Here is a 22767-nt window from a genome sequence, read left to right on the forward strand (position 1 = left end):
CTCTGCAGAAGATGGGAGAGACCTTTTTTGTTTCAGATCTACATCTATCTTCAAGAGTTAAGGGGGTGAAATGGCCATTATAGAATATGAAGCTTTATCATGAGACAAGGGACAAAAAATGACCATGCTGTGGGTCTGACCTAGGTCCTCTTCATATGTTAAGGTTCTGTAGCTTGGTGTTCTTGTGGGACTTCTGACAGTGCAAGTGGAGGGTGTCTTTGACTCTTTTGCCTACCTTGGGGGCTCCTTTTCTCCTACTGGGTTGCCTCTTTCAGCCTTAGTACAAAGGGAGGTGCTAAGTCTACTGTAAATTGGAATGCCATCTTTGGTTGATATCCTTGGTAGGCCTGTCCTTTTCTGAAGGGAAACCAAGGAAGAGTTGATCTGGGGAGAGGAGAGATGGGGCTCACATGGGAATAGAGACAGGGGAGGACACTGTGGTTGGGATGTATTATATGAGAGAAAATATGAGCATGCTGCTTTGAGTTTTCCTTTCTACAGCATGCCTCCCTCTTCTTTTAATTATTAGTTCTTGTCTTGTGAAATGTGATCTCATAAATCCATTGGCTTTTAAGTCACAACGTAGTTAAGGATGGTGTTGACTGCTTGATTGTCTTGACTCAACTACACGAGGACTCAAATTACCTGTATGTGCCATGAATCCTGGCTTAACACACTACTTTTCCACACATCAATTTCTATGAACATGAGAAGGCAAAGGAGTCTTGCCCAGAACACTATAGGAGAAAGGATGGATCCTTAAAGGAGTGGGGAAAAGATTAAGAGATAAAAGCGAAAGTCCACTTCTGCGTTATATTTCTTGCTGTCAGTCTTCCATTTCTTAATGCTTCTGGGCCAAGCCAGTTGTTTGGGCTGTTTTTGCAGAACAGAAGTCAAGCTGGGGTTTTTGAAGTATTTTTGGCATGGGACGATATCAGGTGCAGGTCCAGGCAGGCTTTGAAAAGGGGCCTGAGAAGTCCTGCTCCAATGGGAACATCACAATGGACTATGGCTTCAGACAGCCAGTTAACTGTACATCAAGACAAGAAGATGAAGAAGAACCAAGACCAGGAAACACGTGACCATTTCAAATTAATCACTTAGTATACTATTCATGCTTCCTTCATAGAGATTTGAGGTTTATAATGGATTATATAATTCTATGAAAATTTCATTATGTTTGTTTCATTTTTATTACAGTCATGTTTGTCATTTTTTCCCACTATTTTTTAACTGAAAATATATACTCATCTAATATATTCTGATTATGGTTTCCCATTTCTCAGTTCTTCCTTATCTTTCCTACCTCCCTACTTACCTAAGTCCACATTCTTTCTTTGTCTTTCTCATAAAAAAACAGGTATCTGCAAAGAAATAAAATAAAATAAAAATAATAAGATAAAGATTAACCAAAATAGGACAAACAATGACAGAAAAGTAAAGGTCCAAGGAAAAAGCACATGAAACAAATATGGAGAAAGTGATGTTCACATTGGCAAGCACATAAATAGAATAAAAACGCAAAACTGGAAACTATCGCATGTAAGAAAAGAGCAATGGTATAAGAGTGCCCAGATAAAGCATTATGAGACACTGAAACTTCTAAAAACACCATTGAGTTCATTTTGTATCAGTCACCTACTGCAGGGTTTGCATCCTGGCCTTTAAAGTGGTTTGCCTCTCCAGGAGACTGTGTTGGAAAAACTAGAAAACTTCATCATCTTTCATTGAAGGTTTTAAAAAAAATCTTTTTCTCTAAAAGTATTTCTTTTGCTTTTGGAGGTTATAATATAATTATATCATGTGCTCCGTCATTTATTGAAGAATTTATTATTTCATTTTTCCTTTATGATTAGGTGTATGTTCCACTTTGGTTGATGGTGTGAACAAGGCTGAAATGCTGTGTTTAACAGGTTCTTTCAATTGCTTTTCCCTGTCATTGTTCTTTCTAATTTTTGCTTGCAAACTGGCCAGTTCTTTTTTTGAGCTCATCTCTTTTTCATAAATTAGTACCAAACAGAGTCAAGAGTAGCCCACATACCATATTAACAAAGCTCTGTCTGTTAAGAGATAAAAACTGCAAAGTCCTTGCAGCAACAGGAGCTCCTCAAAACATAAAAGTGACTTAGATGAAGGGCGTAGTCCTAAATTCCTTTGTTAAAAGATCTTCCAATTGCCAGAGATAACACCCACTAGATTCTATGAGTAAGATGACATTTCTCAGGGAGAAGGCATTAAAATCATGGTTGTTTCAAGAATGGAGATAGGTTTTGATCGGTTGCTACTCTTCTTGGCATATGACACTGAATGAAGTCACATGCTATCATCCTCTGGCCTCTGTAGTTTTCCTTCCCTTGGTATATTTCCATGCAACTGTGGTCCCAAAATATTAAGTGGAAAAATTCTAGAAATAAATAATTCATCCTTTTAAAACCATATGCATTTTAAATGATGCAGCATTATACTGTCAGTTCTCCAGGGAGCTTGAGATAAGAATTGTATATTTATTTGTTCAGCATGCATGGGCCACCCAGAGCTCTTCAGTGTCTCTGTTACTTCTTTGATTGGGTATCAAGTTATCACACTGGATGTTAAGAAATCCTCATTTTATTTAATACGCCTTCAAAATGGAATAGTAATCATTTTACAGTGGGTAGTGTTCTACTGTAGCAAATATGAAAATGTCTCTTACATTCCAAGGGAGTGGAACTTTTGCTGGACTTCATAGCCTAAGTTAATAGGACCGTTAAGACTTAAAAGTGATACCCTACCCCACACTCAGCCTGTTTGTTTAACCTGCCCTTTAGAGAACAATCTAATGACTAACTTAATTTTTCTTAGATTTCCCAGCTACTCTGGTTTTACAACCTAAGTTAATGTATAGCTTTAATCTCAAATGTACTCTTCCATTCCTAGCCAAGAGAGTAATGCCTGCGTGTATGTATGTTTTGAAAATGGCAAATAATTTGAAAGCAACCTTTTAAAAGAAATGCACATCATAACCTTTGGAAGCAACATAGACCTTGTAAATCTGTTGGTAGTACTGTTGGTTTTCTGGGTCATTTAGGGTCAGTCAGAGCCATGACACTTTCAATACCTTTGTAAAACCTTGTTAAAGACTTCTGGAAACATCCTGAATCCTTCTTCATGTGATGCTTTCTTTTCTGCTCAATACATACAGAACAATGGACTTTGTTAGGTACAGAGACAAAGAGAAAGATGTACAAGACAGATTCAGGTAGACAAAGATTCACTCGTACTACAGGCAGATTACAGATAGGAGAGACAATGGAAAACCCAAGGAGAGAGAAATAGAGAAATCAAATCTTGGGTCACGCTTGGTTAAACTACTCCTCTGGAAAATGCTATAGTTTATTTTTCTTAATGTGACACCCAATGTACCTTGGATATTCTTAGTTTATCACTAATATTTTCAAACTGATGGAGTCTACATGTTAATTTCTTAGTATGCTCCTTGAAGCTGTGCTTCAGTCTGATTGTTAACTTTAGACATCTTCTAGGACTTTACAGATAACTACTGTAGTTACAAAAATCTTTGTAGACTACTATTGTGAGCCGAGACTTGACAATTTTTAAAGGACTTAATTTTTAGAACATACTATGCCTGCTGGACCTATATTATGAGAAGGAAACAGGATATGAAATTTGTTCCATTTCCAAGGTCACATACTCCTATGTCCTCCCAAAGAGGGAAAGGAAGATTATGCTAAAAGAACTTCCACTTCCACGGGGCAGAGCCAAGGGCTACAGAGAACAATGGAATAGAGAAACTTCCAGAGACAGAAGCAGGGTAAGAAGAGCTGTTTGCCACCTTTCTGCTAAAGCTGCCATTGATGCCAAAATCACAAAACAAAGAAAAGGAATATATACACCTTTTTCGCCAGTTCTATAGGGTAGGTATCTGAAATCATGATGTACCCAGGTGATTTTCCAGTGAGTGCTTTTGTCCTAGCTTGAAGTCATCGGTTTTCTTAAATGTGCTCATCAGGCCTTTCCTGTGTACTGTCTGTCTGTCTGTCTGTCTGTGTCTGTCTGTCTGTCTGTCCATCCCTCCCTCTGATTCTGTCTCTGTCTCTTTTGTGTGTGTGTGTGTGTGTGTGTGTGTGTGTGTGTGTGTGTGTGTGACAGTCAGATGAGAGGGTGGCATAGTTGGGAGCAAAGTTTTCTTGTCTCCTTCATAAGGCCACTAGCCATATCAGACAAGACCCTTTGCCTTATGTCCTCATTAACCTTAATTACTCCCTTAACAGTATGATCCCCAAATACAGCCACACAGAGGATTCTGTTTTCAATTTATTAATTTTGCAGCAACTAATAAAATGACAAAACATTCAGTTGTCTATAAGTGCCTTCAGGGTAGATACTTGTAATGTGTGTAGAATACATGTGAACAATGGCTGCTATTGTTCCCCAATCCTTTGTTTTCGAATGTGAGCACTCACTCTGTTGGAGAGTGGGGAAGGACAGATGAAACCTTCATTGTTTTTCTTGACCTGTGGCTCAAAATGAGGCACACATACATCTCATGTTATGCGCACATAAAATTTCAGCTCTGTCTTATTTTGACCATCAGTATATTTTATATACAAAAGGACTGGAGAGATGGCTCAGCCAAATATTTTCAAGAAGCAGCCTAGGATACATTGATAGCATGCTTTTATTATTTTTCTGCTCTCCATGCCTTGTCGTTTCTTGATATATTTGTCCCTTTTGGTGCAGGGATTATGTATTTAAATCCCATTGACCTCACACATGGCAGTGTGACTCTAATTGTTGGGCCATGAACATTGTGAACAAAAGTGATGCCTGTCACATTCATGTGCCAATGCTAAGCCAAAGTCAGCTTCACATGAAGTGGACAACATTCAACACCACAATGACCTTGCCAGCTTGAATGCTGGTAAGCAGATAAAACTGGGCAGTACTTCAATTGTCTGTGGTATGGATGAGAGAAAAAGCTGAACAGAACAAAGTGTTCACAGCCCTGAGCCACTGAGCTTTGAGAATATTTATCTCATTTTACCATAGCATAATCAAACTGATTGGATCACTCTGTATATATGGAATTCATGTTATATTTAGTGTATAAGATATATGGTGGTTAGTGCACAAGTTGTATGGTGGATAGTATTTATTTGACACAAATTAGAGTGAGCTGAGAATAAAGAAACTCAATTGAGGAACTGTTTCCATCAAATTGGTCTGTAGAGGCATTTTTAATTGCTAATTGATGAGGGAGAGCCCAGCTGGTTGTGCCATCCCTAGCCAGGTGGTTCTGAGCTGTTTAAGAGAAGTAACCAAGGAAGCCTTCAGAAGAGTATCATTCCTCCAAAGCCTCTGCTTCATCTCCTGTCTCCAGGTTCATAGATTAAGCTTCTGCTTCCATGGATGATGGACCGGACCTGTAAGTCATGTAGCTTTTCCTCCCAAGTTGCTTTCGGTCATGTTGTTTGTCACACTAAGAGAAAATCAAACTATGGCAGAAGCCTTGTATATTACTACACATCAGACTTGCTCATGTTGCTCTGGAGAGTAAGGTAGAAGATTGGTGAACTTTGTACTGGAAAGGTCATTGAGTGCTCAGAGCAGAATGAGACATTTTGGAAACTTAGAATATCACGGTGAGAGAAATGCATGTGACTACAGTCTCCTTTGTGAAGTTTCAGAGGGGAAATTTGATTGTTCCCTGAAGACTCTATTAGAGCTATTGATGTGATGTTTTGAATTGGGAGTCAGTTGTGTTTAACAAGAAATCAGCATCACTTGAGTGAAATCATTGCTTTCCTGGGATGGCGGATGTTGGCTAGCTGGTGATGAAATTCAGTTGAAGTTATTAAGAGTTCAGCATCATTTAGGGGAAATCTTCTGGGAAGCATTTCCTCAGTGCCAGGATACAGATGTTTTGGTCCATAGGAGGCCAAACCTTCATCCCAAGCTGGAAACCAATATTGACAAGGTATAAGAATGTCCCATGTGGTGCTAGTTTTGAAGGTAAAAAAACACTCATAAAGAGCAGTGAGGCTTGGTACTGTGAGAGGCCAAGAGAGGCCACTGGTTCATAGACTGTTGTGACAAATACACCTTCTCTCCATCAGATTAATTTTGCTTGGTGAGTTTTATCACAGCAACAGAAAAGCAAATTAGACCAAGTTATATTTAATTTATATAAGCAGGTCAAAACATTGTTGCAGACACTATTTTGTTTCCTTTACAGTGGTGTCGAGGCTAAGACTGAATTACATGGATAAGTGCAACTCTTTTTCATATTAAGGACTAGTCTAACCAAGGAAGACTTAAGGACCTAGCTTAACTTTGCTAATAGTATCATAAGATCCATTAAAAGGTTCTTGGTATAAATTTGGAATACTGCTTTAATGGGAAGAGTCAAGATTTGGGAAAATAATTAGCCTGCTTGGCGAATGTCCCATAGATCTGTCTAGTTTCTATAGTTTGGTCGGGGAGAAAGCGCTATCTACTCCCACAGAGAACAAACATGCTGAGTCAGCAACTCTTTTTCATTGTAATACATTTAGGATGACTTCAGCAGCACTTTTCTATGAACTGGCCAAAGCTATTAAGAGTCTAGCTCTGCGGCTTCCTAATTTAAATTCAGTTGATGCTCCAGCTTGTGATCTCTAGCTTATCTGGTCTTCATTAAGAGCCTGTTAAATCAGAAAAAGTAATACATTTTGGATATAAGAGACATTACATATAATATTAATTGCCACAATGTGCTAATTGGCTAATTAGAATAAGTGATGCATATATGTGTATATATATTATATAATATATATTACAGACTTTAGAGTTTGCATTCTGAATAACACGAAGAGGGAAATTTTTAAGAAGACTTTACTGTTAAAATGGAAAGGGTGACCTATGTATTCCATGACCATTAATATTCTTCCCAAATTTGTACCAACTGAAGTTTGTGATAATTATGATGGTCTTAGCATTACAGATCGCATCAATTGTCTCCTAGGCAACACACACTTGATGTACTCTCCTACTTTACTAGCATGTAGGCACTATATGGGTACTACTATATGGGCACATCAGAGGGCCACAGACTATAGCCATTTAGATTTACCAACAGAATGTGCTGTTGTTGGTTGGGTTGTCTGTCCATTCACCTTACGGCTCAAGATTATTTGTGGCATGGTTTTTTAATTTAATATATCAGTAATCCCAAAGTTATAGTTCCTCTCTTAATTTAAACAATGTGAACACAGCCAGTAGAAATACTTGATGTTGTGGCTGTATATTATCAATACGCACTGAAAACTCATAGAAATGAGAAAGAAAAAGATTATTTTGCTGCTACTGCAGAATAATTCCAGTTTCTCCTATTTCTGTAGCAGAGTATAATAAAATCACTAATTATCCCAAATCAGGGAGATCTTGGAACTGAGCAAGCTCAGTGTTCTGGAAAGCAGACATCCTCATATGAGAACTTCTGCAAACAGGTGACTCTGTAACACCAGATGGATAAAGCTATTGTAACATCAGTTATGTTTTATTGAATATCTTTTATAGACTATTTACCTGGTTATTGCCATTAGAAGTTTTGATGATTCTTATGCAAATTTACAGACTCTATTCAAATGGACGTCTGCTTTGCTATTTAGCTAGTTTTGTGCTTTATATTATTTTAATAAGTTTATGCTCTCCAAATATGCAGAGGAGGTAAATCCTATTGTCAAGGCCTCCTGCAAAATAACAAGGATGATTTAATATTCTTCTTCATATGTATTCAATACCTGGTGTGCTGTAAGTGTTTATTCAATTTTAACAATCGGCTTATGTGTTGGCCAAAGATTCCTATTGATCACTTGCTTGAGTAATTTCTTATACAAAGGCAAGGCGGGGGCTTGTATTTATCTTGCTGCTCATTTTCAGTGTTGACATCCCTGCTGTATAAATAAGACCACTGTTAAAGAAGATTATAATTTTTCATAAGTATGTGGGAAGAGAGCCTAAGTATTTACTGTTGGGGAAAACCATTAGGGGTGATTAACCAAAAATTGGATAGTCCGGAGCTTAGGGAGATTGCACAGTGGTTAATCTACTTGCTGTGCAAGCATAATGATTAGAGTTTGAATCCCCAGAAGCAGTGTAAATGAAAGATGGGTATGGCAGCCCACCTGTAATTTCGGGGGTTGGAAAGTGGAGACAGGATTCTTATAGCAAGTTGTCTAGACAGAATGCCCAAATTAGTAAGCCCCATGTTTAAGTGCCTGAAAGAATAGGCGGGGCATGATGGGGGAAGACTCACAGTATCAAATTTAGTTTTCTCCATGTATACACATATGTACCATCCACCCACGGGCTCATATGAGTGCACATACTTGTTAAAACAGACACACATGCATGCATATTACAAAAAACACAGGCATAAGAGGCGAAAAGCCTTTGTTGGAATTCTAGTGAAGAGTATGATATAAATGGGAATGTACTGAGAAGCAGGAATCAAATATGAAGATATTTCAGGGCGTTTTTAACTCTGCTCATAAAGAACTGAGGATATTCAATAAGATTAGAGGTGGTGACATAGGTAAACTAAAGCACTGAAATCACTCTCAGCAAACACTTAGGTCAGTCCCTAAAGTTGTACATAAGGATGCGGTCCTAGCCTTATGCAATGCTATATATAAGGAGTGAGAGGTTGAAGCATAGAAGAAAGGGCTCTCTGACGAATCAATATCCTTTATGTCTACAGAAATCATAGCATAGTGGATTGGTTAATTTTTGTGTGTATACATGTTTTAGTATATGGTCAGAGTGTAGATGAGTAAATACTCGGGTGTGCAAGTACATGCGTGTTTATAGATATGAAGACCCAAACCTCAGACATCATCCTTTGCAGGTCATCCGTATTGCTTTTGGAGAAAGATTCTCTCACTGAAACTTGAGGATGGCTGATTAAATTGGGAGAGTCACACAAGCACCCCCTAGATGCTCCTTTTACTACTTTACTGGTATTGGGATGGCCAGCATGTAACATTATGCCCAATGTTTTAATGTGGATTTTGAGGATCGAATTCATATCCTCCTGCTTTGTGAGGCAAGTGTTTTGCCTTTCAGAAGTTCAGTGTTGGATAGTGGACATGTCAGGCTGCCATCACTGTGCCTATGGCAGAGCAGATGGCCATTGTTTAGCATCATTACCCAGTGAGATAGCGATTGTCCCTGGATCAAATTTTGTTCATTTAAAAATTTATTTATTTATGTCTACATACACATACACATGTATGTGCTTGTGGTGTGTGTCTGTGATATATATCGAGAGAGAGAGAGAGACAGACAGATAGAGAGAGAGAGGAAGAGAGAGAGAGAGAGAGAGAGAGAGAGAGAGAGAGAGGGAGAGAGAGACAGAGGCAGAGACAGAGACAGAGAGACAGAGAGGGACAGACAGACAGATGGAGTCAGAGAGACAAACAGATAGAGAAGCTAAGACTGCATTCAGATGCCCATAGAAGCTAAAAGAGAGTTGGAACTTAGGATTCTCTGGAGCTAGAGACATAGACAGTTGTGAGGATGTGAGTTGGGAATCAAGCTTGAATTCTTTGGAAAATTAGCAGGCATGCCTTAACAGTGAGGCATCTCTCCAGTGTCAGCTTCAACTATTTTGTTTTTAAATCCAAGCTTCAGATCAAATTAGTAGAAACTAAGAAAATTGTATTTAATATTTCAAAAATAGCTATGATTTTCTAAACTAACTTTCAGTGTTTTTATGTGGCCCTAAGCACTCTTCTCCGTGTGTGTGTGTGTGTGTGTGTGTGTGTGTGTGTGCGCGCGCGCGCGTGTGTGTGTGCGTGCGTGTGTGTGCGTGCGTGTGTGTGTGTGTGTGTGCGTGTGTATGTGGTGTATGTATTAACTGAACTGTAAATTTGAATAAAAAATCTTGGAGCTGGGGAGAAAAATCAACTTCGAGTAATGTGCTTGCTGTGCAAACATTAGGACCTGAAGTTGGATTCCTAGCACCCATGTAAAAAGCTGTGTATGATGCTTACACCTATAGCACTGGGAGAGAGACATAGGAAGGTCCTCAGCACTTGCTGATAAGCCAGTTTATCCTGTGAGGTTAGTTACAGGATCATCAAGATACCCTAAGCTGTCTCTGATAAATGGTGAAAGCTCTACTTATCTGTGAGTATAAGAATACTTTTTAGAATGCAGTTAGAACTGATGCTGGTCTAGTAACGTGTCAGTAATAGACTCTCCTGTATGGTTCATGATGTAGGCTTCTTTTTGTAGCAGATGGTGACCATTACAACAAACTAAAACTGAACACAATGCAGAGATCAACTGATCAAAGTGTGTAGAGTACCAACAGATATATCAAAGGCTTGGAAACATCAGGAAATGAGTCACAGAAAGATTAGAAGTGCCAGAGGACCAGGAAATCTGCTGTAAGATTATGACTCTAAGAAATGAAAGGAAGCTGTACCCATGATACATAAATATTCTGACTACTGCAACCAGACCCATGTGCATGGTGGAAATCTTCCTGTGCCTTACCCCTAGATGAAGAACTGGTGGCAAATAATGACTGCTGAAAAAAGAGGATGACCCCTAGTTGCTTATTCAACACCACCTAGTCAGCCCTGAAATTGTGTACAAATAAGCAAACCTAAACATGCTCAAAAGATTATACTTGTATAACAAGATAACAAGAAAACATGATAACAAGAAAAGAAAAAGAGGCCATCAATTAGGGAGGGGTGGGATGGATTCATGGAGGGCATGTGAGAAGGATTGGAGGGTGGAAGGGAAGCAGAGAAATTATATAATTGTATTTTAATTAAGATAAGACATGGGGGAGAGGAAGGAGAGGAGAGGGAAAGGGAGAAGAGGGACGGAGGGAAAGAGGGAGAGAGAGAGAGGGAGAGAGGGAAAAAGAGAGAGGGAGAGAGAGAGAGGGAGAGAGGGAGAAAGAGAGAGGGAGAGAGAGAGAGAGAGAGAGAGAGAGAGAGAGAGAGAGAGAGAGAGAGAGAGGATCCTATCTGAAAAATATACTGTCAGGACAACTTGAGGAAGACAGTCAGGTCAGCCGTAGCCTCTGGTCTCCACGGGGATGTTCACAGGATTGAATATAGAGACACAGACACACAGACACAGACACCACACACACACACACACACACACACACACACACACACACACACACACACACACACACACACACAGTGGGAGAGGCAGAGACCTAGGATACACTATAACTTTTCAAACTCACCAAAGATGGCTATTGAAGCTGACTGGCTGAGGGATTTTAACCCTTTCTACTCACAACCCTTGAAGGATAATGTTAGCCGTACACCTGCCACTTGCTGAACTGGACGTAGCACTCAGGGTTGAGGTACATTGGCAGGATTGTTTCATTTTACTTCCAGTTTTATTTACACAGGCACATTGTGTTTTGTGCCAATTCAATTTTACTCCATACCTTCTTACCCTTGTCCCTCCTGCTCCCGTTAGTTTCCTTTGCCCCACAGTTTTGCTTCTGCTTTCATATAATATATATGTAGCACTTCAGTTCGCAAAGCAGAATAAAAAAACACAGCCTAAATATATGTTATCGAACTATGTCACCATTGCATGAGCCTTACTAAGTGTATTCATACAAGCCTGGCAGGTGTATGTCAGGTGCTTGACCTACACTCTTGATACAATCAAGTGACATGCATGATAAGCATAAGAGGTATGATGCTGATGTTGATATGTCATAGTGTTTCATAGCAAACTGCATTAAAAATACAAGCTTTCTGTATAATAATGATAAAATTTTTGCATAGTTAATGCAAAATAACAGATAGTTGTTTGATGCCATTATCAACTATTGTGTACTCTCCGTAGTTGTTCTGTAATATACTTTTATATAGTGAGTGTGTGGTACATTTGTTTCCAAGAGTATCATTATGCATATCTGCATAACACATTGTTTCAATCTTACGGTAAGGATTTTCATCTCTGCTTTACTCTTGAGAGCGTTGTTATACACAGAATCTTTTACTAACCAAACTGTTGTTGCACCATGCATAATTGTACTTAGCAAGTTTAAATGAGGATAAAGTCAGAGTCAATGTCAGTTAAAGACAAAAGCAAAAAACCCCTGCACATCTGCTGTACTGAGAGGAGTTTGAACAGGTTGCTGCTTGATGAACTGAGGGAAAATGATTACGTTCAGGGTAACGTAAGCCTTCTGCTCAGGAGAGCTTAGCTCTAGTCTATCAGCTCTAGTCTATCAGCTTCAGATGTCCCAGGAACTGATTCAGGTGATGCTAATGTTAAGAAAAGTGGCTGATCAGAAGAGAGAGCCAATGGACTGAGAGAGAAATGTTTCGGCAGAGCAGTCCCTGTCCAATGGGGGAGAAGGTTCCAAAATGAAAGTTTCATTTCCCTTAAAGATTAATTCTAAAACAGTGGTTCACCATTGTGGGTTGCAACCACTTTGAGACCCTTTTATCGGGCTGCCTAAGACAGATATGTACATTTCAACACACATATTTACATTAAGATTCATAACAGTAGCAAATTACAGTTACAAGATAGCATCAAAAATAGGTTTGTTCTTGGGGGATCACCACAACATGAGGGAGTGTATTAAAGGGTCGCAGCATTAGGGAGGTTGAAAGCCACTGATCTAAAACAACAAGAAATAAGGTCTTGACTCTCTGCTGATGAATCAGGCCATCAATGAACTAGAAGGAACAGAAATACTGCCTTCAAATAAGCTGATGCAATTGAGTGACATATGCAGGGAGAGAGACATTATAATACTAACCCCTCTCTTGAGGGTATATATCAAAGTTAATGATTTGAAGTGACTATTTGTGAAGAATTTGATATTTCTTTCTTTCCTTCTTCCTTCCTTCCTTCCTTCCTTCCTTCCTTTCTTTCCTTCTTCCTTCCTTCCTTCCTTCCTTCCTTCCTTCCTTCCTTCCTTTCTTCCTTCCTTCCTTCCTTCCTTCCTTCCTTCCTTTCTTTCTTTCTTTCTTTCTTTCTTTCTTTCTTTCTTTCTTTCTTTCTTTCTTTTTTTGGTTCTGCACTAAGGCCTTGTTGGGCATTGAGATCAACATTCACTTGACCCCAGGTCCTAGTGACTTTGGCTTCTGTCTATTGATAAAATCGGAAAGATTTTGTGTAATTTTGGTCAACATTAACTGAACTATAAACTGAAATTAAGCTGTGTCCCAGAGCTAATGATGGAAACTGTTAGTGTTTCCTGGAACTCTGTTATAATTTTAATGCTATCAACTGATATATAAACTTTTTCTTATAGCATGCCATTATTTTCTTCTAGAACAGAAATCACATGTAAAAGGTAGTAGGTGGTTTTATCCCATTACATTTTATCAACATTGAGAACAATTGCAAAGCTCTCTGATCTTTAGGAGCCTTGGAAAGGGTAAAACATCTTGTGGCAGCCTCCCTATTTTCTTCCTTGAAATGATATGACGAAGTCACATTGAACATTCAGGTGCAACAACTGCTTCCCATGGGAGTGAAAGCCCCATACAGTCATGTTTTCACAGTTTCTTCAACTTCAGGGTCCACATTGCTTCTTGTTTTCTTCCCAAAGCTCTCTAAAATATTTGTAAGTCCAGTGGCATTATTCTCATAAACATTCAGAGAACAAAAACAAAATAGCTAGGATAGCCTTGACAAGTTTACTCTTATCTATCCTAGCAACTCTATATCAGTTTCAGCCATTTAAAATGACCGTGAATTGCAAACCATTAGAATCTCCTTCATACTGGGGTGGTGGGAAGTGGAGAAGAATGTGAAATTAAGTTCCTGATTGGTTGCTGTTCTTGGTATAACATCAGATCTGCTGTCGATGTTTTGTACCTGTACTTAGTTTCTAAAGAGCTATCCATGTTGTCTTTTGGATCCCTACCTGTTATGAGAATACTATGATCCATTAGTTTTTCTTTGAGACCTAACCAAGCTATGTTGCTTTGCAGACTTTCATCATTCAATCTTACTGTCAATGATTAAATTCAGTGGCTATGTATAAACATAGTGTAGTCAAGCTGCTACTCAGACTCTCTGATAGCAACTTTTATTTTTCTTTTGCTTATGAACTACCAAAATATCAACTTGATGCTCTGCTTCATTCATGGGGTACACTATATATATACATATATATGTATATACATATATATAATTTTGTTTTGTTTTACAAGCACAAACAGATATTTACAAGTGTAAAATAATCAGCATTTCCCTAAAATCTCTCTTTCAAAGGGGACTTATATTCAGCACTTCTGTATAAAAACTACCATGAATTTAAGAGCTTCCACTCAGTGCTACAGGACTGTGGTTGATAGAAATGGGTAGAATCTGGTAAATCTAGCTATCTTGCCAATTTGCTTGATTTGCCTACCCTACACGGGAACAAAACAAATAGCGGCATATTTGATGAGACACAATTTGTAAGGGGAGTGAACATGTTGAACAGCAAGGAACAAACGTTTCAAGAAAATTCATGGCAGGTGCTTCCAACGTCAGACTATATAAGGATTGTGAACACGGGGTCTAGTTTTGTTCCTCTTTGAATTTTCAGCTGAGACACCCATGTGGACAGGAAGTCTAACTGATAGATAGATCAATATAAATTCAGTGTGCTAGAAGCTAAGCAACTACTTAGATTTCTATGAATAGATAAGCACAGTGGGAAAACATCATGTCCCAAAGATCTCCCAGTAAAACGTAGTTTCCTTCAGATGGCATAGAAATAGTGGAGAAACCTGCTAATGATTGAAGTAATAGAAATCCTCTTTAATTTATGACTATTTCAATTATTTATGGAGGCTCAGTTAGGGCAAACCTTGAAGGCTGCCCTAGCTGATCTATGAAGAAAATAAATTGAAAGGTGCTAACATTTACAATAAAGAGTAATTTAAGTTACTACATTGAATAATTTAATGTTGCAAAGCCAAACGACTTTAAAATCTGGAGTAATTCTTTTAACAATATAAAGTAATGCTAAACTTGATACTCAAAATCACATTTATTGATTAGACTAAGTACTTTGATCATGATACATCTTATAATAATAGAGAAGTTGCTTCACTAGTTTTTTAGCTACAGCATATATTCCCCTTGGGTACAGAATACATACAAAGCTGCAAACAGCCCCAGTGGGAAGCTCCCTCCTCACTTGAGAATTTACTGATTTCAAGATTTCAAGTGAACTGCATCACACTCACTCGGTTGCTTCAAGAAATTTCTTTTATTTCTCTTTTTATTATTTTAGTTAAAAAGAAATTGGTTGCAATCCATTAAATTAATTAAATGACTCATTAATAGATAGTAATCCAACAGTTTGAAATTTCCTGCAGTATAGCAACTCAAAGGACACGACATTAAATTCATATTAAAAGTTTGATTTTTTTGTTTAAAGTGGTGCTCATAAGTATCTTGGCACATGCTTATTCTAGAATGGCTTCCCTGGGGAATATTACCTTATCACCAATGACAAGGCTCTCTGGCCAGGCAATGTTCTAAGATGGTACTCAGGATTCCCCCTATCCCATGTTCTTGCCTCATATGCATTCCTGGAAAGCAAACAGCATGAGTCTTCCTCTCAGGTTAAATTATTTTATATGGCTCACTTGATTTTTCAGAATTTCGTATAGTGATCTGACATAACCACATGACCCATGTAAATGGGTAAAGTTCTCTTTGGAAGCTGCTGTAATGGAAGTCAAAGACTCAAATCATGAGAATTGGATGTCCTAAGTTTTACTTTAGCATGGATTGGTCCACCAAGCAATGGGTGAGGATATTCTCTAAGAAGCTAAGAGTGGCCCAAAGATAGAAATGAAACTGGGACACTGTCCTTAAAAATCAAGTTGTTTAATTCCACCAACAATGACAACAGTCGTAAAAGTATAGTCTTTCAAGTCTCCATGAAAGAACTCACCCATATCCGACATCCTGATTTCAAACTGTGACTTGCGAGACCTCAGTTATTCCAGGATTGACTTCGGATGGGTGTACATGAAGGTAATATTGTTGTTCTCAAGATGCATAGAGTTTTCTTGAAGTGATAGATAAGTTAACATGGCAACTGTGGTTCTCTTGTCTTCTTCAGAATTAGAAAATGCTTTTATTTGGCATGTCTTTCTTTTTACTTTTTAATTTTTTATTAGATATATTTCTTTACTTACATTTCAAATGGTATTCCCTTTCCCATTTTCCTGTCGATAAGCCCGCATCCTCACCCCTGCCCCATATGGGTGTTCCCCCAGCTACCTCCTTGCTGCACCCTCCCCCGACATTCCCCTGTACTGGGGGGGTCCAACCTTGGCAGAACTAAGGGCTTTCCCTTCCACTGGTGCCCCAACAAGGCTATTCTCTGCTACATGTGCAGTTGGAGTCCAGGGTCAGTCCATGTAGAGTCTTTGGGTAGTGGTTTAGTCCCTGGAAGCTCTGGTTGGTTGACATTGTTGTTCTTATGAGGTTGCAATATGAGGTTGCAAGCGCCTTCAACTCTTTCAATACTTCCTCTAATTCCCTCAAGGGGGTCTTGCATGTCCTTTTTATAGGAGACTGGAGAATGTCTAAACCATTTCAGAACAGTGCTCAATTATAAAGTACAGATTTAGATGAAGAAGACCTCATTCATTCTTAAATCATTTTTGTTAATGGGGCATTGTTTTATTAATCCTTCTGTCATATTACACCCTATACACACACACACACACACACACACACAAACACACACACACACACACACACACACACACACACACATATATATATATATGTCACACAAAACGAATAAACCATACAACAGCTTGTTAAAATTTGTAGAACATACACTGGCCTCATTTTAAAAATTCAAATGAAATGCAAAGAAGTTGAAACTTTCTCAGAGTAGCAAACCCAAGACATTGTAGATCTGGCTAAAGCACAGATATTAGCTCATTCACTTACTTGGTGCCATTTATTGTAAAATATTGTCCTGGGTCCAGAGACTGATAAGGCAGTGAAAATATTAAAACTTAGTTCTTTACAAATATTTTTGAGATAGTTTCATATTTCTGTGTATACTTGAATTTGTTATGATGCTGAGGTTAACTTTCAACTGTGAAACTCTGGTCTCCAGCTCCCAGACTGGGATTACAGGCATGTGCTACCACTCCATCAAAAAGCACTGCTTTAAAATAGAGTCCATGTGTGGGAATTAGGAGATAGTTTCTGTCTCATAGCACTTAAGAAACTCTGCTGTAGCTGTAGTGTTAGGGACTGGAGAAGGAAAGAACTTCTTCTTCTTCTTCTTCTTCTTCTTCTTCTTCTTCTTCTTCTTCTTCTTCTTCTTCTTCTTCTTCTTCTTCTTCTTCTTCTTCTTCTTCTTCTTTTCTCCTTCTTCTTCTTCTTCTTCTTCTTCTTCTTCTTCTTCTTCTTCTTCTTCTTCTTCTTCTTCTTCTTCTTCTTCTTCTTCTTCTTCTTCTTCTTCTTCTTTTTCCTTCTTCTCATCTTCCCCGTTCTTTTTAAATTCTGGAAGAGTTGTGTATGAAGAGTAGGGAGAGTTGAACTGGGAAAGAAGTTAGGAATTCAGGAGCTGAGATTTGGTAAAAGGACAGACAGGTCCTTCAGATTTTGGGAGGTCAGCAGGAGCTACTGTATTTCTCTGTTGGGCTTGTATGTACAGTACTAGCAAAACATAGTATGTAGCTAATGCTTCTGGGACTGGAGACTTGCTCTTAATCACTAACTCCTCCCTACAGTGATGTTTCCTTGACTTTTCTAGTTACTCCATTTTATGTTTTTGTGTTTATTGTGGAACTGTTCTTTCATGAATATTATTACTTTTATTTTTTTAAAGCTTCCGAAATAATAAAAGCTTATGACATGTATTCTTCTGTGCCTGTCATACATCCATCTGAAATATTTGTGAGATTTAACATTTTATTTTTGTTGCTGTTCTGAATTTATATAAATACACTCATTTGTTTTTCTGTGTGTTATAGATGATCTGCAGATTGTTTACTGTCTTCAGATATAAATATTCTGGTTTGTGTTCTCTCTATGTTTTTGTAGCATTTCTGCCTGTTACATGCTTGTGAGAAGAAATGTTGGGTCATAGGCTATGGGCTCAATTTAGTGAACATTACAAATGTGCTTCCCTACATAGTTTGGTGGACAGATTGTTTAGTAACCTCCAATAACTTCTACTTTCTGTCAGCCATGTTTCGTATCGCCCTTCCTCCCTTGAGTGTAAATAGACCTTGTGGCCTAGATCTAATTAAAAAAAGGTGACAAGTATGGTGGACAAGGAACTGAAGTAGTTTACTTTATACAGCAGAAGTAGCAGAACATCCTTTTCACAATACATTATCTTATACATTTCTCTGTCTTACATGACTCCACTAGTCAACCTCTTTACTGATTTCCAAGGAGCTTGCTGCTATGCTTGAAGAAGACCAGTAGACACAGCTAGGAGGCAGGATACTTTGAGATGTCTGAATGAGCTTCTACAGTACCTCATGGACTGATAGAAATACCAATGACCTCAATCTGTGAGGAAATTTGTTTTTCCAGTGTTTTGAGTGAATATGTTTGTAAGCATATTCTTCAGTGTGTAATTTTGAGAATATAGACAGGTATACAGAAACCAGGCTCACCTTTGCCTCTAAGACTGAGAGATGACATAACATTTGGTCAGAACTACAGAAACTATAAACTATGTTACTTGGCTTTTATAAACTCAGAAATGATAGCTTTTTGTTTATTAAGATGCTGATTTTAGGCACTTTGCAAAGAAGTAAGTTAAGCTATTTCTATTTCTATGAACAATGTCTGAGTACAACTGATGCTGCTTGGTCCACACGTTTGGATGCATGTAGCATAGTTGGAGTTTTAATTTTAGCTATTGTACTAAGTACACAGAACTGCCCTGATGAACTTTTAATTTGTACTTCCCTATATTTAAGCTGAGAAGCATGTTATGAGCCTCTTAGCCATTTGGATTCTAAAATGCCTATTAAGATACCTTACCCATTTTTCTTGAGTAACTTCTTTCTGTTGATTTATGAGTCCTGTATTATTTCTAGACATGAAGCCGATGTTGCTTAATTTGGTGCAGCTAACAAATGACCTGCCTTTTCTTTTTGCTTAATATGTCTTTTGATGAAAAGAAGTTCAATTTTTTATAACTTTCATGATTTATAGTTTTTGTGACTTTCCCTATCTGATATCACAATATATTATATGTTTTATAATGTTCTTATTTTAGCCTTTGGATTTATATTTACAGTCTAACTCTAATTGGTTTTATGTCAAGTGTGTGGTAGAGAATTATTGTTATTTGAGGTATACCTACACAATTATCTATATTGTTCATATCTGGTTAACTTTTTGAAGAGATCTTTTAAAATCGATCAACTATAAACAGTTAACTGTGCTCTTTGGCTTCCTGTTCCACTGGTACAAATATTAATTGTTGATGAAACTTATCTTGTTGTAATTAATTGATATGCAATTTTTTTACTCAATATATTAAGTTCTTCATATTGTTCTTTTTACTTGAAGGGTGTTTTGACTTTCCTGATACTTCTACTTAATATTTCAATTCAAAATGTCAAGACCATTAAATACAAAAGAAATGGGCTGAGATATGAATTTTAACTTGAACCTAATTGATTTCCTAGATGGATCAATTTTTAGAATTTATCTGTATATATCCAAATGCCACCTAAATAATGATAGTTTTATAATTATAATATTTATTTTTCTTGCTATAGTCTATTGGTTAGTAATTCCAATACAATGCAAGAGATGAAGTGATACCATACAACAATTTTATTGCTCAGGAAGTAATATACTAATACAATTTTAACTAATAGAAAACAAATGGATTTCTTATATATTAATGTTTATCATTCCCATAAATCGGTACTGAATTTTATCAAAAGTCATTTTAGTATTCCTTAATAAAGGCATGTTAGCTGTCGTTGGCTTTGGTAATGAGGTGGAATACACTAACATTAGAATGAGAAATACTTCACATTTGGGGAAACAGCTTAATGGATTAAATGTTTTCCGTGTAAACATGAGGCCCAGAGTTCGACTCCTCAGAACTCATGCAAAGCTATATGATTTAGTGCACATTTGCACTTTCAGCATGTTGACAGTGAGACTGGAGGAGTAGACAGGAGAACCTCCTGAAACTGTTGGTCCAGATAACTTCTCCTGTGACTCTACCTCAAAAACAATGTGGAAATCAAGGACTGACACCCAAATTCTGACCACCTTACACATGCTGTAGCCTGTATATAATTTCTCATTCTCTTCTTTCATCATATATATGTATATATGCATATCATATGTTTTTTATTGAAACATTTGTTTATTGGATATATTTAGGTATTTATGTAGCTCTGAAGGTGCCATGGGGTTTCCATATCCATATCTATGTTTGAGGACTCAGAGAAGCACAGTCTACAATGATTAGAAAAACGTATTTGAAGTAAATATGTTTATACTTTGTCTTTTTATTAATACCTATAATATAATATGGCCACTGTTTACATAGAAATTGTCATGGATTCATTGTTGGAAGTTATTTAATAATGATTACAGTTCATAAAGGATGAGTAAAAGTCATAAGAAAATCATATATCATCCACATGAGCCTTGAACACATACAAGTTTTAGTATCTCAAGAGTATATATTTGAAAGAAATCCAGTTGGACTGGAATGGAGAGAGCTGGACTCTCAGAAGTGCAGACAATCCTGAGAGCTCAGAGGAAACAACTACTTCTGCTCACATTTCTGGCCAAAGAGGAACTCACCTAGTGCCCTCTGAGCCCTCTGGGCATAGGAAACTAGGAGCAGTCAGTGCAGGACCCTTCCAGTTTCTGCCTGTGCCCAGAGCTGGAAGGCAGTTGCCAGGAGCACTGACACACCTGAGAGTAAAGGTAAGACAAGACAAATTCTTTGACTACAAGTGATCTGCCTGGAGGTGTCAGAGACAGCTAGACAAGCTAACACCAGAGTCAACATGATTGCGAGAGGCAAGCACAGAAACCTAAGCAACAGAAAAGAAGATTAGTTGGCACCATCAGAGTCCAGTTCTTCCACAAAAGCAAATAGTGGATATCCAAACACATGGAAAAAGCAAGATTTGAATTTACATTTACATCTATGAAGATGATAGAAGATTTTCAGAAGGACATAAATAACTCCCTTAAAGAAATACAGAACAACACAGGTAAACAAGTAGAAGCCCTTAAAGAGGAAATACAAAAATCCCTTAGAGAATTACAGGAAAACACAAACAAACAGGTGAAAGAATTGAAGAAAACTACCCAGGATTTAAAAATGGAAGTAGAAATAATAAAGAAACCATAAAAGGGAGACAAACCTAGACATAGAAAACCTAAGAAAAAGATCAGGAGACATAGACTCAAGCATCAACAACAGAATACAAGACATAGAAGAGAGAATCTCAGGGGCAGAAGATACCATAGAAAACATCAACACAACCATTGAAGATAATGTATAAGGCAAAAAGCTCCTAACACAAAATATACAGGAAATCCAGGATACAATGAGAAGATCAAACCTAAGGTTAATAGGTATAGACGAGAGCAAAGACTCCCAAATTAAAGGGCCAGGACATATCTCCAACAAACTTATAGAGGAAAACTTCCCTAACTTAAGTAAGGAGATTCTATAAACATACAAGAAGCCTACAGAACTCCAAATAGATTGGACCAGAAAAGATATTTCTCCCTTCACAAAATAGTCAAAACAACAAACGCTCAAAACAAAGAAAGAATATTAAAAGTAGTAAGAAAAAAGGTCAAGTAACATGTAGAGACAGACCCATCAGAATTACACCAGTCTTCTCACCAGAGACTATGAAAGTCAGAAGATTCTAGGGAGATGTCATACAGACACTAAGAGAACACAAATACCAAGCCAGGTTACTATATTCAGCAAAATTCTCGATAACATAGATGGAGAAAACAAGATATTCCAGGAAACAAACAAATTTAAGAGTACCTTTCCACAAATCCAGCACTGCAAAGGATGATAGGTGGAAAACTCCAAAGAAGAGATGGAAACTACACCCTAGAAAAGGAAAGAAAGTAATCTCATTGCAACAAACCCAAAAGAAGAAAGCCACACAAACATAATTCTATCTCTAACAAAAAAATAACAGGACACAGCAACCACTATTCCTTATTATATCTTAACATCTACAGACTCAATTCCCCAATAAAGAGACTGTATAAGTGAAGAGAATCCAGCATTTTGCTGCAATCAGGAAAAATGCCTCACTGACAAAGACAGACACTACCTCAGAGTAAAAAGCTGGAAAGTTTTTTTCCAAGGAAATGGTTCTAAGAAACAGCTAGAGTAGAAATTCTAATATCGAATAAAATCAAAATTCAACTGAGTTATCAAAAAATATAAGGAAGGACACTTCATATTCATCAAAGGAAAAATCCAACAGGATGAACTCTCAATCCTGAATATGTAGGTTCCAATGCAAGGGCAACTACATTAATAAAAGAAACCTTACTACAGAACAAAACACACATTCCACCTTATAGAATAATTGTGGGAGACTTCAAAACACCACAATTATCAGTGGACAGACCATGGGAACAGAAACTACACAGAGACACAGGGAAACTAACAAAATTTATGAACCAAATGGATTTAATAGGTGTCTCTAGAACATTTCATCCTAAAACAAAAGAATATACCTTCTTCTCAGC

At 37.6% G+C, this 22767-nt stretch overlaps 1 long non-coding RNA gene across 1 annotated transcript in view; it reads right to left on the reverse strand.

Annotated features, from left to right (window-relative positions):
* Positions 1–22114, reverse strand: part of LOC147998653 (uncharacterized) — a 58675-nt gene extending 36561 nt beyond the window's left edge. The window contains exons 1-2 of the long non-coding RNA XR_015645220.1: positions 22046–22114; positions 1319–1364 (exon numbers count right to left, since the gene is read on the reverse strand). This is a non-coding gene — a long non-coding RNA (uncharacterized LOC147998653). The remainder of the gene's footprint in view (positions 1–1318; positions 1365–22045) is intronic.
* Positions 22115–22767: the final 653 nt, after the last annotated feature.

Source organism: Rattus norvegicus, chromosome 20 (genome assembly GCF_021556685.1).
Source record: "Rattus norvegicus strain SHRSP/BbbUtx chromosome 20, alternate assembly SHRSP_T2T, whole genome shotgun sequence".
NCBI classification, from domain to species: domain Eukaryota; kingdom Metazoa; phylum Chordata; class Mammalia; order Rodentia; family Muridae; genus Rattus; species Rattus norvegicus.